The 13,292-nt window shown below is 38.8% G+C and overlaps 1 protein-coding gene across 1 annotated transcript in view; it reads left to right on the forward strand.

Annotated features, from left to right (window-relative positions):
- The first annotated feature begins 4,108 nt into the window (after positions 1-4,108).
- ZMIZ1 (zinc finger MIZ-type containing 1) overlaps positions 4,109-13,292 on the forward strand; it is a 1,052,488-nt gene continuing 1,043,304 nt past the window's right edge. The window contains 1 exon segment of the mRNA XM_030203240.1: positions 4,109-4,523. The gene's annotated coding sequence lies outside the window, so the exon portion shown is untranslated.

A 13,292-nucleotide genomic window follows, 5' to 3' on the forward strand; every position in this document is an offset into this window, starting at 1 on the left:
GATTTCACAACTTTGAATAACTTTGTGTCATCAGCAAATTTAATTACCTCACTAGTTACTACCATCTCTAGAACATTTATAAATATGTTACAAATCAACAGACCCAGCACAGATCCCTGGGGAACCTCACTATCTACCCTTCTCCATTGAGAATACTGACCATTTAACCTTACTCTCTGTTTTCTATCTTTTAACTAGTTTTTAATCCACAATAGGACTCTACCTCCTATTCCAATTTATTCTGGAGTCTTTCATGAGGTACTTTCTCCAAACGCCTTTTGAAAATCCAGATACACAATATAGACTGACTCACCTTTATCCACAAGTTTGTTCACCCCTTCAAAGAAATGTAATAGATTGGTGAGGCAAGATTTCTCCTTCACTAAATCCAAGTTGGCTTAATCCATGATTTTGAATATGCTCAGTAATTTTGTTCTTTATAATAGTCTCTACCATTTTGCCCAGCATTGACGTCACGTTCACCAGTCTATAATTTTCCGGATCACCTCTGGAACCTTTTTTAAAAATCGGCGTAATGTTGGCCATCCTCCAAATTACTAACAATAGTTCTGCAAGTTAATTTTTCAATTCTATCAGTACTCTGGGATGAATATCATCTGGTCCAGGAGATTTGCTACTCTTCAATTTGTCAAATTGTGCCATTACATCCTCCAGGTTGATAGAGATTTCATTTAGTTTCTCTGACTCATCGGCTTTGAATATCATTTCTGGCATCGGTATCTCTCTCCCAAATTTTCCTTGGTGAAGATCGAAGCAAAGAATTAATTTAATCTCGCCACTATGGTTTTGTCTTCCCTGATTGCCCCTTTTACCCCTCGGTCTTCTAGCTGTCCAACCGATTCTTTTGCCGACTTCTTGTTTTTAATATACCTAAAAAAAAACTTTTTACTATGTGTTTTTACCTCCAACCCAATCTCTATTTCAAAGTCTTTCTTTGCCTTCCTTATCAGCGCTTTGCATTTGACTTGCCATTCCTTATGTTGTTTCTTATTATTTTCAGTTGGTTCCTTCTTCCATTTTCTGAAGGATTTTCTTTTAGCTCTAATAGCTTCCTTCACCTCACTTTTTAACCATACCAGCTGTCGTTTCGTCTTCATTCCTCCTTTTTCAATACACGGAATATATTTGGCCTTGGCTTCCAAGATGGTATTTTTGAACAGCAAAGCAAAGTACACAAGAATGGAAGTAAACCACTTCTCATTGCAGACTGTGGACTGCACCGTGTAGCACAATTGCACCTCTTCTCTAGAGGTTCAGATGCTTCATCCATAAACGCCTTTTTGACCCCTGAGGTAGGCTTTGTAGCCAAAACACGGACCGTATAGGATCCCAATAAACTTTATTTTCAGTGCTCTTACTACCGGGTCTTCCGGGCTGGTCATTTGGAATTGGTTTACTTCCACTTTTGTGTACTTTGTTTTGCTCTGCTTTTGTGGAAGATGTGGACCCTCTTTTTTTGTGTGTTTTGAACAGTATCCATACCTGATGTAAATTTTTGACCTCTGCAACTGCTCCTCTAAGTTTTTTTTTTTCACCTTTCTCATTTTATCATAGTCTCCTTTTTTAAAGCTAAATGCTAATATATTGGATTTCATGTGTGTACTTACTCCAAAGCCGATATAAAATCTGATCATATTATGATCACTGTTATCAAGTGGCTCCAGCACCATTACCTCCTGCACCAGATCATGCACTCCACTAAGGACTAGGTCTAGAATTTTTCCTTCTCTTGTTGGCTCCTGTACCAGCTGCTCTATAAAGCAGTCCTTGATTTTGTCAGAGTGACAATAAGCGGAGTAAGTCCTTGTTGTTACAATGGGCACTGACCGGGGATATAGAATGCTATGATATCATGCAGGGCATGATATTAACAGGTTTGACTGTATTTATAAGAAGTTTATTCCATAGAATAGATAGAAGAACCAGATGCTCGACACAGGCCTGCCCTATTGTTTTCTTTTAGTTTTTGGAGGTTAAAAAGAAACCAAATTAAAACTACTGATTATAATTTTTCATTCAGCATGCATATGTAGTGAGTTAATGTGCTCAAGTCCACCAAGTGCAGTCACACTAGTGTGAGACTAAATCATGAGAACCATCATGGCACATCAATGTTCTCATTTCTCATTTCTAATACACAAGAAATATCAAATCATCACTCTTGTAAACTGTAAAAAAAATAAAATATGCATCAATTATCATGTCTGAAACTGATACTTTGGCGCCATATTGTTCATATGCCATCATAACTTGATTATAGTCATCATAACTCAAAATTTGGGCTCCAAAGAATTGTGTGCCGAACGCTATTCTATAAATGGTGCTCTGAGTTGGGCGTTATTTATAGAATAGTACATAGCACCAATATCTGCTCCCAACTTTTGGTGTGCGAATTTACACCAGCTGAAACTTGGGGCCCTGTTTACTAAGCTGTGCTACCTTTTTAGCGCGGGCTAATGCTAGAGACACCCATTGGAATATATGGGTGTCTCTAGCACTAGCACGTGCTAGTTTTTAGTGAGTGCTAAAAAAGTTAGTGCACCTAGAGCATGGCTTAGTAAACAGGACCCTTGGTGTAAATCCTTGCTCATAAAATGGCTGCGGATCCCCCCCCCCCCGAGTTCTATAATACTGCGTGCATCTTCAGTGAACGTCCCTGACCTGCCTGTGCCCCTCCTATGGCCACACCCTCTTTTCAGTTCCACGCTAACAGATTTACGCGCGCAGCTTTATAGAATCGTGCTTACCAAGATGCACACACAAATCCAAATTGTTGCCAATTAATGCCAATAATCGATTGCTAGTACCCAATTATTGGCGCTCAATGGCTCATTACTAAATTAAATTGCATATGTAAATTGAGCATGTGCCCAAATTTGCAGGCGCAATTTTGAGCACCTTATATATGATTTATGCACCTTATATATGACTTATGCACATGGCTTATAGAATAGCACCTAGCATCTATGTGCACACGTACTAATTAGTGACTTCATTTGCACGCAGTGGTGTGGCTATGAATGGTGCATAAATTTAGGTTCTCTTTATTTAGAATTGCCCTTTTCAACACTAAACTTTGTTCAATCGTTAACCAGTATTCTAAAAATGGATATTCAGGAAGCTGTCAAAACATGCTAGTAGCTAACCCATTTTAATTGCTTTTTAAACTGCATAATTTGACAAATCACTTTTTGGAAGAGGGATAACTATATTTTGGTTTATTAAAAATTTGTTATAAAGCACTGATTGTTTAGCACACGAGGGCTTCAGGAGCTGATTTTAAGGCTTGTGGTGCTGGTAAAATATGGAAAGGGATTATGTGATTTATTTACAATATCTGCTGTATCAAACTTTTCTTGAAAGAAGTTTGCCAATCCTTTCGACGCATACAGAATTTCATTCACAACGTCATAGTGGCTGCGTTCATTTGTTATTTTAAAGTGAAAAGTTAAGTGGCTGTATGTGAATTTAAAGCACTGTAAACTCTTTGATTCTCCTATTGCTTTTACGTATGTTATAAAAGTAAATATTTTTGGAGTGTGAACTCCAGCTGGAGTCCTCAGGATACGTCCAGATCTAGCGCCAATTTAGCCCCCCCCCCCCCTCCCTTATACGCGGTTGGGATGGGAGAAATCAGCTTGGCTTGAAACGTCACTAGAACTTCAAAGCCATTTAGCAACAATTAAAGCTCACTTTTCCTGGATGAGTTACAAATTCATGACTATGGTATCCCAGGAGGCACGCTATCAGTGTAAAGCTTTGTGCAGATCTTTTCTTTCTCTCAACGCGTCTCCTGTGATTTAAAAATCAGTAAATCATCAGGTGAAAAAGGAAAAAAAAATAGCAGGAACGCACAAAAACAAACAAAAATCACTTTTATTTCGTATTAGTGCCGGCTGTACTGCAACTGAAATAACGCGGCGTACAGAGTACGTGTTTTCCGTCCAGAGGGCATGTTAAACAGACATTCACTGAGAAAAAATGTATAACCTCACACTGAACCTGCCCTTTAAAGAATTATAGAGGGTGGGACTTTTCTTCTCTGGTTCCTATTAAACATAATATGCTATAAGTAGCAATTCTAGCAATAATCAGGATATGTTTGTTGCTGAATTTGCAGTAGGCGTTTACAATTTGTAATTCCTTCTTTCTGAAGGAGGAAAAAGTCCGTATCTAGTGAAGCAGTTCCGTTTTCGATAGGAATCTGGGACAGATTTTGCCAGCAGCCACCAAGCTTGGCCCTTTGGTAATAGAATAGCCAATGTAATTTGACACTTCAGCTTGCCGTGCTCTCTGCTAGTTGATTCACTTACTCAGCCATTAACATTGAGCTCCTTTTCACTGTCTGTGGGCAAAAAAAAAAAAAAAAAAAAGAAAAAGAAAAAAAAAAGGAGGGGGGTGGAAGAAAGGGTTGTAAAAGAAATACTGTCGACTACGTCTAAAAATACGGCGAAAAGAGGATTTTTCGTTTCCTTTGCTGCAGCTTGCCTTGAAATCTGTAGGTAAGTTTCGTGTCTATTTCGGAGACTCTCTTTCTACACCTCTCTCTCTCTCCTCTATTTGCGATCGGGCAGGGTTTGTTTCTTGAATGGGGCTCTGCAGAAACAATGGAGTAGCCAGTTAAGGAAACATTACGTACAATCTGCATGAAAAGATTCCTTAAAGGACATGTTTCTGTACCCGAGGAAAGGTGGGGGGTGGGGGAACCATCCAGCTAAAAATCCAGAGGTAGCCTTGCTAGGGATTTCTTCCCTCGTCTGTTGTGATTGCAAGGTACAGAGATTAGAATAGACAGAGGAAGCGTGTCCTACATTACAGACCTGGGAGCAGTTTTGGATAGCTTTCTTGTGGGAGTGCAAGGAATCTTGCACCTCGGCTTATAATATTGTCCTTCTTTTTCGATAATATTTACTTATATTTGCTAAGTTGTGAAGCTCAAGCCTTTTGTTGTAAGAGCCCGTATCAGCCAGAAAACGAAAGAGGAATTTTGTGCCATAAAGCCGTGCAGTTTGCACTTCACCCTGAGGATTTCTTCTCTTTTCAGAATGGTTTAGCTTGGTAAACAGAGGCAGACGGTGAATACATGTAGTGTTTTCTAACGCTCTCCTAGTTGCGAGGGCTGGCTAATTTACAGTAGCTGAAGTAGTTAGAGGGGGGGACCGAGTCTCTTTTTTTTTTTTGAGCTTTGGGAAAGCTGCCTGAGTGCATTCCTTGCGTCTGGGTTTTGAAAGCCAGTTGGGACTGGGGCCTCTCTTACAGGGCAATAGGAAGGGGGTAGCCTCGCTCTCGCTGCTTGTGTACATCTGTCCGAGAAGCCCGTAGAAAAAAGGGCAGAGGCAGCCTGCGAGAGCTAGCTCGGTTTTCTTAACAGTGAGCGAAGAGAAAAAAAAAAGGAGGGAATCGGTTTCACAGGAGCCTGAGCTAGCTGCTGTAATGGGGAAGACACGGTTAAGACACTTTCGGAATGTAAACATGAAATTAGTAGTTAGCTGCTCATTCCTTCTGTACAGTACTTTAGGACTAACAGCGTTTGCTTTGAATTGGGGGGGAAGTCTTGTGTCCTTTTAAAAATTGTTAATTATGTTTTTAAAAATTTGAACCCACCACGTGTGTGGTTTTTTTTTTTAAAGTTGATTTCGAGACTCTTTCTTTTGGGTTAATAGGAGGACAGGATGCAATGTGCTGTTGGTTGCATTGTGGGTTGTTGTTTTTTTTTTTTTTAAACTGTTGCAGATCTAATTACAGACATGTCATAAAAATAAAACGCGTGCAATGAAAAAAGCAGGGAATACCATAAAAATGTATTGCCTATGGTGGTGGTTATTCCCACTAACCAGTCTAGTCAGCAGCGCTGAGAGAATATAAGGCTGCAGCAGTATAGACAGTCTATTGAGGCGGAATACAGGGAATGTCTCTGATCAGTGCACAGTGTATATTTTTTGTGCTTCAGTTAATAATCTGCAAACGGCTTAATGGCTCTGTAGTGCCAGAGGAATTGGTTTTCTTCATTTGCTTCAGCAGGCCTGAGTGAAGCTGGTGTTCTGACTGCTTTTTCAGTGCATTGACAGGAGAGAGGAGGATTTAACTTGGCAGCCTGAACAAATGCTCTCTCAAAGGTTTCCTAAGAGACAGTACAAGAGCGGAGGAGATGAATGACCTGGGGTAGTTTTAGGGTGCTACCTATACAAGCTTTGTTTTAAATATGAAATGGCCATTTAGAGCACTGAATGGAGCTGTGTGCAGCAGAAAGGCAGTAGGCTTATAAAATTTAAAAGGGCAAAAGCCCATAATTCTCCATCAAAACAGTGTCTCTGAGCTCTGGTTGAGTAGTTCCAACTGCCTTGATATGCCTGGACTTTTAAGAAAGCTTCAGCAGTAGTTTTTCCCTGCCTGCAATAAGGAACTTGGCCTTGTGAAGTGGAAGATTAATTAGGCAGTAGATTCTCTGGGGGGGTGGGACAGGGAGGAGGTTAGAAAAATAACTTATCCTTAGGTAACCCTTAGATGAATAGCTCCCCAGTCCTTGGTGATGATATCCAAGTTGTACCCTTTTAGCTAGTGTAATTGGGAGTGTGTACACTTCTGAATGTGTTTATCTACAATTAAAAGCCTAAACAGTACATTGGCAGTTCAGGGTATTAAAAAAAAAAAAAAACCCCAACAACTTAGTGAACAGAGGAAGAAGATTTGCTGTTTTGCTTCATACTTGCTCTCCCTCATTTTGATGGGGATGGGGACGGTGATGTACTATGCCATCAATCTTCTTCTGGCGGGACCTGATTCAGGTTTATGAATGCCAGAAGACTTGCGCTGACCTTTCTCTGTTCAAGTCGAGGATGTTGAAACACCAGCCATCAAACAAAAGACACATTGAAAGCAGGCTCTGCAATAGAGCACGTGTGAGTTTGAGGCTGCTTGAGTGCATTTTGGTGACTGTGCCTTCCCTTGAGTTAAAAAAAATAGCAAGCTTTTCCAATAGATGAGGTTGTGGAAATTTAATTTAAAAGAGCCTTAAAGCCTGTTGTAGTTTCCAAAGCTCCTGGTGTTGTGCTAAATAGAACAGAACTTCTGTTAAGTGATTCCTTTTGCTTGTTTGTTTGTTTTCTCCCCATAAATTCAGTTTTGATTGGTGGATGGCAGATAACAGTTGTTGAGGAAATGATGAAAACTGAAAACTCAGCTTCTAAGAAAACTGGTATACTTTGAATTTGCATTTTAATTTAAATACTGTGTACGGAATGTGTTTAAAAACAACAAAGTTAGGTACCACAAGAAAACACTCAAACAATTAATTATGTTCCATTTTATTCACTTGATAGTTTATTTCAAAGAACGTGACATATAATAAAAATACACATACTTTTTGCTTTGTTTTAAAACATAAAACAAAATACTTAGAGAAAATAAGTTTTTGTTCTAAAACATACATCTTTTATGTATTTATTATTGCAGATCTTTGATCATCATATTTATAAAAGTTAAAGCTGGCCTTGTGTGCATGGGAAATGCCTGTCATTAAGAAGATGGTTCTCTGGGTGTTCATATGAATATTTTATTAACCTCCCTTTCAGGATTACTTTCTTCCAAGTTTGCTCCTTATTTTGCTAAGTTTTCGGCCAGAGCAAAACTCCAAGGCAGTGCCTGTAAAGAGCCCCAAGCAAAAGTTGCATGCAGGTGAAACAAATATTTAGTAATGTGCTGTGTGGTGGGAGTCCTGAGTCCCTGTTGCCCTTTTGTGAATTATGCTTGGAAGTGACCCTAACACCTAGTTCACTGTTCCATGATTGCTGCTGTTGAGCCTAACAATGGGAATTGCACCTTGGACCTCAGGGGCATTACCTTGTGTGCAGAAGCGCAATCCTAGCTCCTACTGCAGCTTCTGTTACTTGCTTGGCAAAAGATAGAGGGTACCCTTGGTGATAGTTCTGAATGGAGTATTAGTTGAAATGCAATTACCTAGAAGGCATTTGTCTAAGTAAAGGCTATTTTTACAGTCTTGTGACTGAATATTGCTAATGTATCTCCTGAGAAGAAGGAGAAACTGATACATTGGTTTACTCGTTACCTTATTTTGTTTCCTGTAAAACTATTGTATATCATTGCTGTATAGCACACCTTTTGCTACCCCGAATTTCGATATAGAATACTAGTTAAAAGTGGAAAGTTTGTATTTTATTGCCTTCATGTGTGCTATGTCTAAGGTTTTCCGATGGGGTGGGGGGTGGTTAATCCATATAGACAGAGACACATGCAGGATTTCTACATGAAAAGAGCTTTTTTGTAATGGATGATCAGTGGAGCCTGTGCAAACAAGTAACTTGGTGGATCACCTTCTGTGCAACAAAAACAAAACAAAACGAAACACTTTTGAAGTATTGATTCAGAAAAGAATGTGCGTGCACAAAGAATGCAATTTGAACATACTAATCCTAAACCATTAAATTCACATGTGCTTATCAATATATTACATTTAAAGATGAAAAACCTATGCTATCGGATTTTGCGTTACAGTTGTTTTGTTTTTTTTCTCTTGAACAAAAAAACAAGCGTCCTTATGATGCCAGACTCTTACACCCTTTTGGGTTAGGTAGAACTATTTTATAATACTTTAGCTTATGTGAAACCAGATTGTAAGGGTGTAAGAGATGTCATGCTTCACAGTGAGTTTTGAAGAGGAAGAAAGGTTTTAATTTCATGGCTGTCATGGATCTCTGTAACTTGTGACTGTTGAAGGCAGTACATTCGTATAATATATGCAAGTACAAACAGTTCCCTTTATTTAGATAGTCACGTGAGGCTGTTTGCTTGCTATGAAAGTAGAGTTACTTTACAAACATTGAAAACTGGGGAAATGTATTTTCTTCAGGTCTTTTTGCAAGCTTATCTCACTTACTGGATTCAGAGCAAGACTGTTCTGGCCACCATTTTTCCAGGGAAGGAAGAGGAAGAGACACTTTTGTGTGTGTGTTTAATATGATCCTTTCATATGTAATCTGTTCAGTCGGTAGCCTAGTGGGCTCAACTGACTGTTCATAGATTGTCAGCATAAGGTGCTTGTGTTTGAGTTTCTTCTGACTAAATGTTTACATGGCAAGGATTAGTGAAGACTTGATTTATGTTGTCCTGGTAAAACATTCAGCTCCAGCCCAGTAGTCTGAGTTTAATAACTGCAGCATTTTGATATAGTTTAAAAGTACTACAGAGGGTGGCAAATTGTTTCTACTTTGTAGGCAAGCTGGTTGGTTTTGTTTTTTTTGGACGGAGTTTAACTAATGTCCTTTTAATTACTTTGAAGAGTTCATTATTTCATGTAGATTGATAGTAACAAAGATTTTGGATTTTTGTTTTTTTTGGGGGGGGGGGCTGACTTGGATATTTTTTGGTGGCTTTGTTTCAGAAATGTAACGTATGTGTAAAATGATGAATGCACATAAATCAGCTTTACACACATTCATTTGGATATCTTTATGTGCATAGTCAAGCCTAATGCATGCTTTTTATGCACATATAATTTTCTGAGCCGAAACTACAAAGCAAAAAGTTTGTTGTGTTATAATTGCATATTAAAGGGTCTTTCTTTCCCCTCAAACAGCTGTGTATGATACGAATGAGAAGCCATAAAGAAAATCTAATGGATCTCATATAAGCATTCTCTATTAGTTAAGGTAGCAAACAAGATTATTTAATAACAGTATAGGCTAACTCTTTTAGTTGCTACAGGGCCCCATTTTTATATAGTTAGAATGCACTGTCGGCAAATGGCCCCCAAACAGTAAGAATTTTGGTGCTAAATAGTGATGAAAGGAATGGATCCTAAGGAGCTTAGCCGAGATTGGGTGGCAGAGCCGGTGACGGGAGGCGGGGATAGGGCTGGGCAGACTTATGCGGTCTGTGCCAGAGCCGATGTTGGGAGGCGGGGATAGTGCTGGGCAGACTTATACGGTCTGTGCCCTGAAGAGGACAGGTACAAATCAAAGTAGGGTATACACAAAAAGTAGCACATATGAGTTTATCTTGTTGGGCAAACTGGATGGACCATGCAGGTCTTTTTCTGCCGTCATTTACTATGTATGTAACTACTATGTATGTAATACACACACACACAGCCATATAACCATTTAAAATCATGATTGAAATGTTACTAATTTCTCTTCTGCTAGAACAGGAATAGGCAACTCTGATTCTCTAGTGTCAGAGGTAAATCAGGTTTTCAGGATATCCCCAATGAATATGCATGATACATTACGTGCACTACCTCCACTGTATACAAAACTATCTCATGCATAGCCATTGTGGATATCCTGAAAATCCGACCTACGCATGGCACTCCAGGACTGAAGTTGCCTATCTCTGTCCTAGAACTTGCGCTTACCTCTGTCCCCATAAATTGAAAGGGGGAAAAGGTCTTCTGTTTGATTAGTTAGAAGATATGTAAAGACTTCTATGGCAACAAAGCATGCCAGAAAGTAACACATTGAACGTGTTATTTATGTTTTGTATGTCAGCTTTGGTCCTGTTACACAGTTGTAAAGAAGTGAAACGTCTCCTACTGTGAGTGGTAAATCTTGTGCTTTTAACACACAACTGTTAAAAACAGGTGAGAGGCACAAAATTTGAGGGCTTCCCTGAATTTAGAAGGCAGCGATATCTGACTTATCAAGGGAATGTTATTTTTCCAAGCATTCCTAGGTACGGCAAATGCGGTGACTAGGATATGTGGCAGATAAGCAGGGTTTCAGTTGATAACAGGTCCCACAAGTCACTAATAGACATCTTTTTGTTTTGTGATGTGGCTGTACTTCTGTTATCCTTGGAGAACAGTAGAAATTTTATTTTGAGCATATTAAAAATGTCATTTTAAGAAGAAAATTTATCATGCAACCAATAGATGTATTATAACGAGGGATGGGATTTGATATCATGTTTTTCTTTGGTTACAATCAAAGCGGTTTACATTTTATATATAGGTACCTATTTTGTATCTGGGACAATGAAGAGTTAAGAGACTTAACCAGAATCACAAGGAGCTGCAGTGGGAATTGAACCCAGTTCACCAGATTCTTAGGCTGCTGCTGCACTAACCATTAGGCTACTCCTGGACTCAAAGGGGGCAGGGCTAGTGTAATGGTCTGTACTTTGGTCTGCTACTAAGAACAGGCTGGAACTGGTGCAGAATGTGATTGGCTCCAACTGGGTTGGCTGTGTGTGTTTCTCAAATGGCTCATGCGTGTCCAGCCCCAACTAACTTATGCAACTGAGGCCGAAGAATGGATTTCTGTCCCAGGCTGTGTTGAGCAATGTTTGGCCTCCCAGGGTGGTCAGTAGTATTGTCTTTACCTCAGTCCCTTTATTGGTTACCAGTCAAGGCCTGGATAAAATTTAAAAATAAATCTAAGTGGTATTTCGGGTGCCATATGTGAGGTTGTGTTGATATTTGCCTGTTACATCACTAACTTCATGTCTGTTCACGGTTGGTTATTCTCACTTGTAATGAAGTATGAAAAACTAGAGGTGGGTCTTTTTTTATTGTGGAATTCCATACCACTGGATATTGGAAGTAAGTTTATTTCTATGGTGTTTTGGGGAAAAATTTGGTTTGGTTCTACATCATATTCATTAACAAATATGATCTCCAATTCACTATTTGGTCATTCATCTTGTTTAAGGGATCAGCTTATTCTCTGTTTTTTGAAGATGATTAACTCAATTATTTTGGTTATTATAATTCCTGAATGGAATTTTTTCCCACTGCTAATTCGTTTAGAATGGAGTTATCTGACATTTCGCAAAATGCTGAAAACCTGTCTTTTTGGTCGGGTTTAAATAATAAATCTTATTTTTGCTGTCTTGTTTTAAGTATCTATATAATTTTGATAATTCTCCTTTTGGATACCGCGTCCAACCCAAGTTATGGGAAAGCTGTGGTAAAGAAGTATAGCATTGATATTGACATATAGTTTGACTTGCCGCAGTGCTTTTTTTTAGCTATATTTGTTTGTAGTATATGTATGATAACAAACGTGTGTTTTGACTTGGGTGGTGTGAAGTTTTGTTTGTTATTTAATGGTGCATTTTTTGTAACCAGTTATAGGTCACCATTATAAATAAATGAGCACAAGTTTGAACCTTATGTGTAGTCATCCTCAAGGTTCCAACCCTAGCTACTGTCCCATCATGTGTCTCTCGTATACATTCATGATTCCATTATCTTAACTTCTGCACCTGACATATTTCACCTTTACCTATCTCATGCTTCAATCAGAAATGTCTTGATCAGCATCCAGGCTGCAAACTCATAAGGAGTTTCCTTGGGGAAATGACTATGTTAAAGTTCCACCTGTTCTTCCTCTTTCCTTTTGTTTTGATGTAAAATCTAGATTAATTTGTGCTTTAGTTTTTGTAGGCTATTAATTTGGATGTATTAGATATTCTATTCTGTCCTCCATTAAAAAATGCTGTCCTTTGCTACTTGATTGAAATTGTACATTCAGAAATGCAATAACAGAGGGGCATATGCACTCTAGTAAAGGGCTTCTACTGGTTTGTGTCTCCTGGTCTTTTTGCCCTCTCTTTGGCCAGGAGTCAATATTTCTTTTCTCAGTTAAGTATTAGTCGTTTCAGGGCAAGGAGTATGTGTTGTCTGATTCCTGCAGATTGTACTTTGACCCTTCAGGTTTTGTGACTACTGCAGGTTAGTTTACACTTCTAGTACTAATGAGAGAGCTGCCAGGGCTCCACGTCAATAGTGGAACAGAGGATCAACTGTACTAGCAATTGTGTAAAGAGTATTACCTTGCATCTCATTGCTCTTGAAAATCACTTTATAGACATAATTAAAGTCATACCGAATAGCATATTTTACTATTTGGCTGAATACAAATACCGAATATGAATATTGGGCATTTGAGCTTTAGCATGATAAATAATAATAAAAGAAGCAACGTGAAATCAGAGATCGAGTGTTTTATTTCAGTAGGACTTAGCATAGTGGAGCCCTGGATTATTTGTATTCAAAATTAAATTACTATTTGGCTGACTATGAATAATGTATTTGGGGCACTATTTGGGGTACGAATATTCTTAGGGCCCTGTTTACTAAGGCACATTAACATTTTTAACGTGCCTACAATTAGTGTGCGTGCTAATCGTATAGGCGCCTATAGGGATATTGTAGGCACGTACATGGTTAACGCGCGTTAATGCTAACGTACCTATAACGCGGCTTAGTAAACAGGGCCCTAAGTCATAATACATTATAAATACATATTCAG

The sequence above is a fragment of the Microcaecilia unicolor genome, chromosome 5, assembly GCF_901765095.1.
Source record: "Microcaecilia unicolor chromosome 5, aMicUni1.1, whole genome shotgun sequence".
Classification (NCBI taxonomy): Eukaryota; Metazoa; Chordata; class Amphibia; order Gymnophiona; family Siphonopidae; genus Microcaecilia; species Microcaecilia unicolor.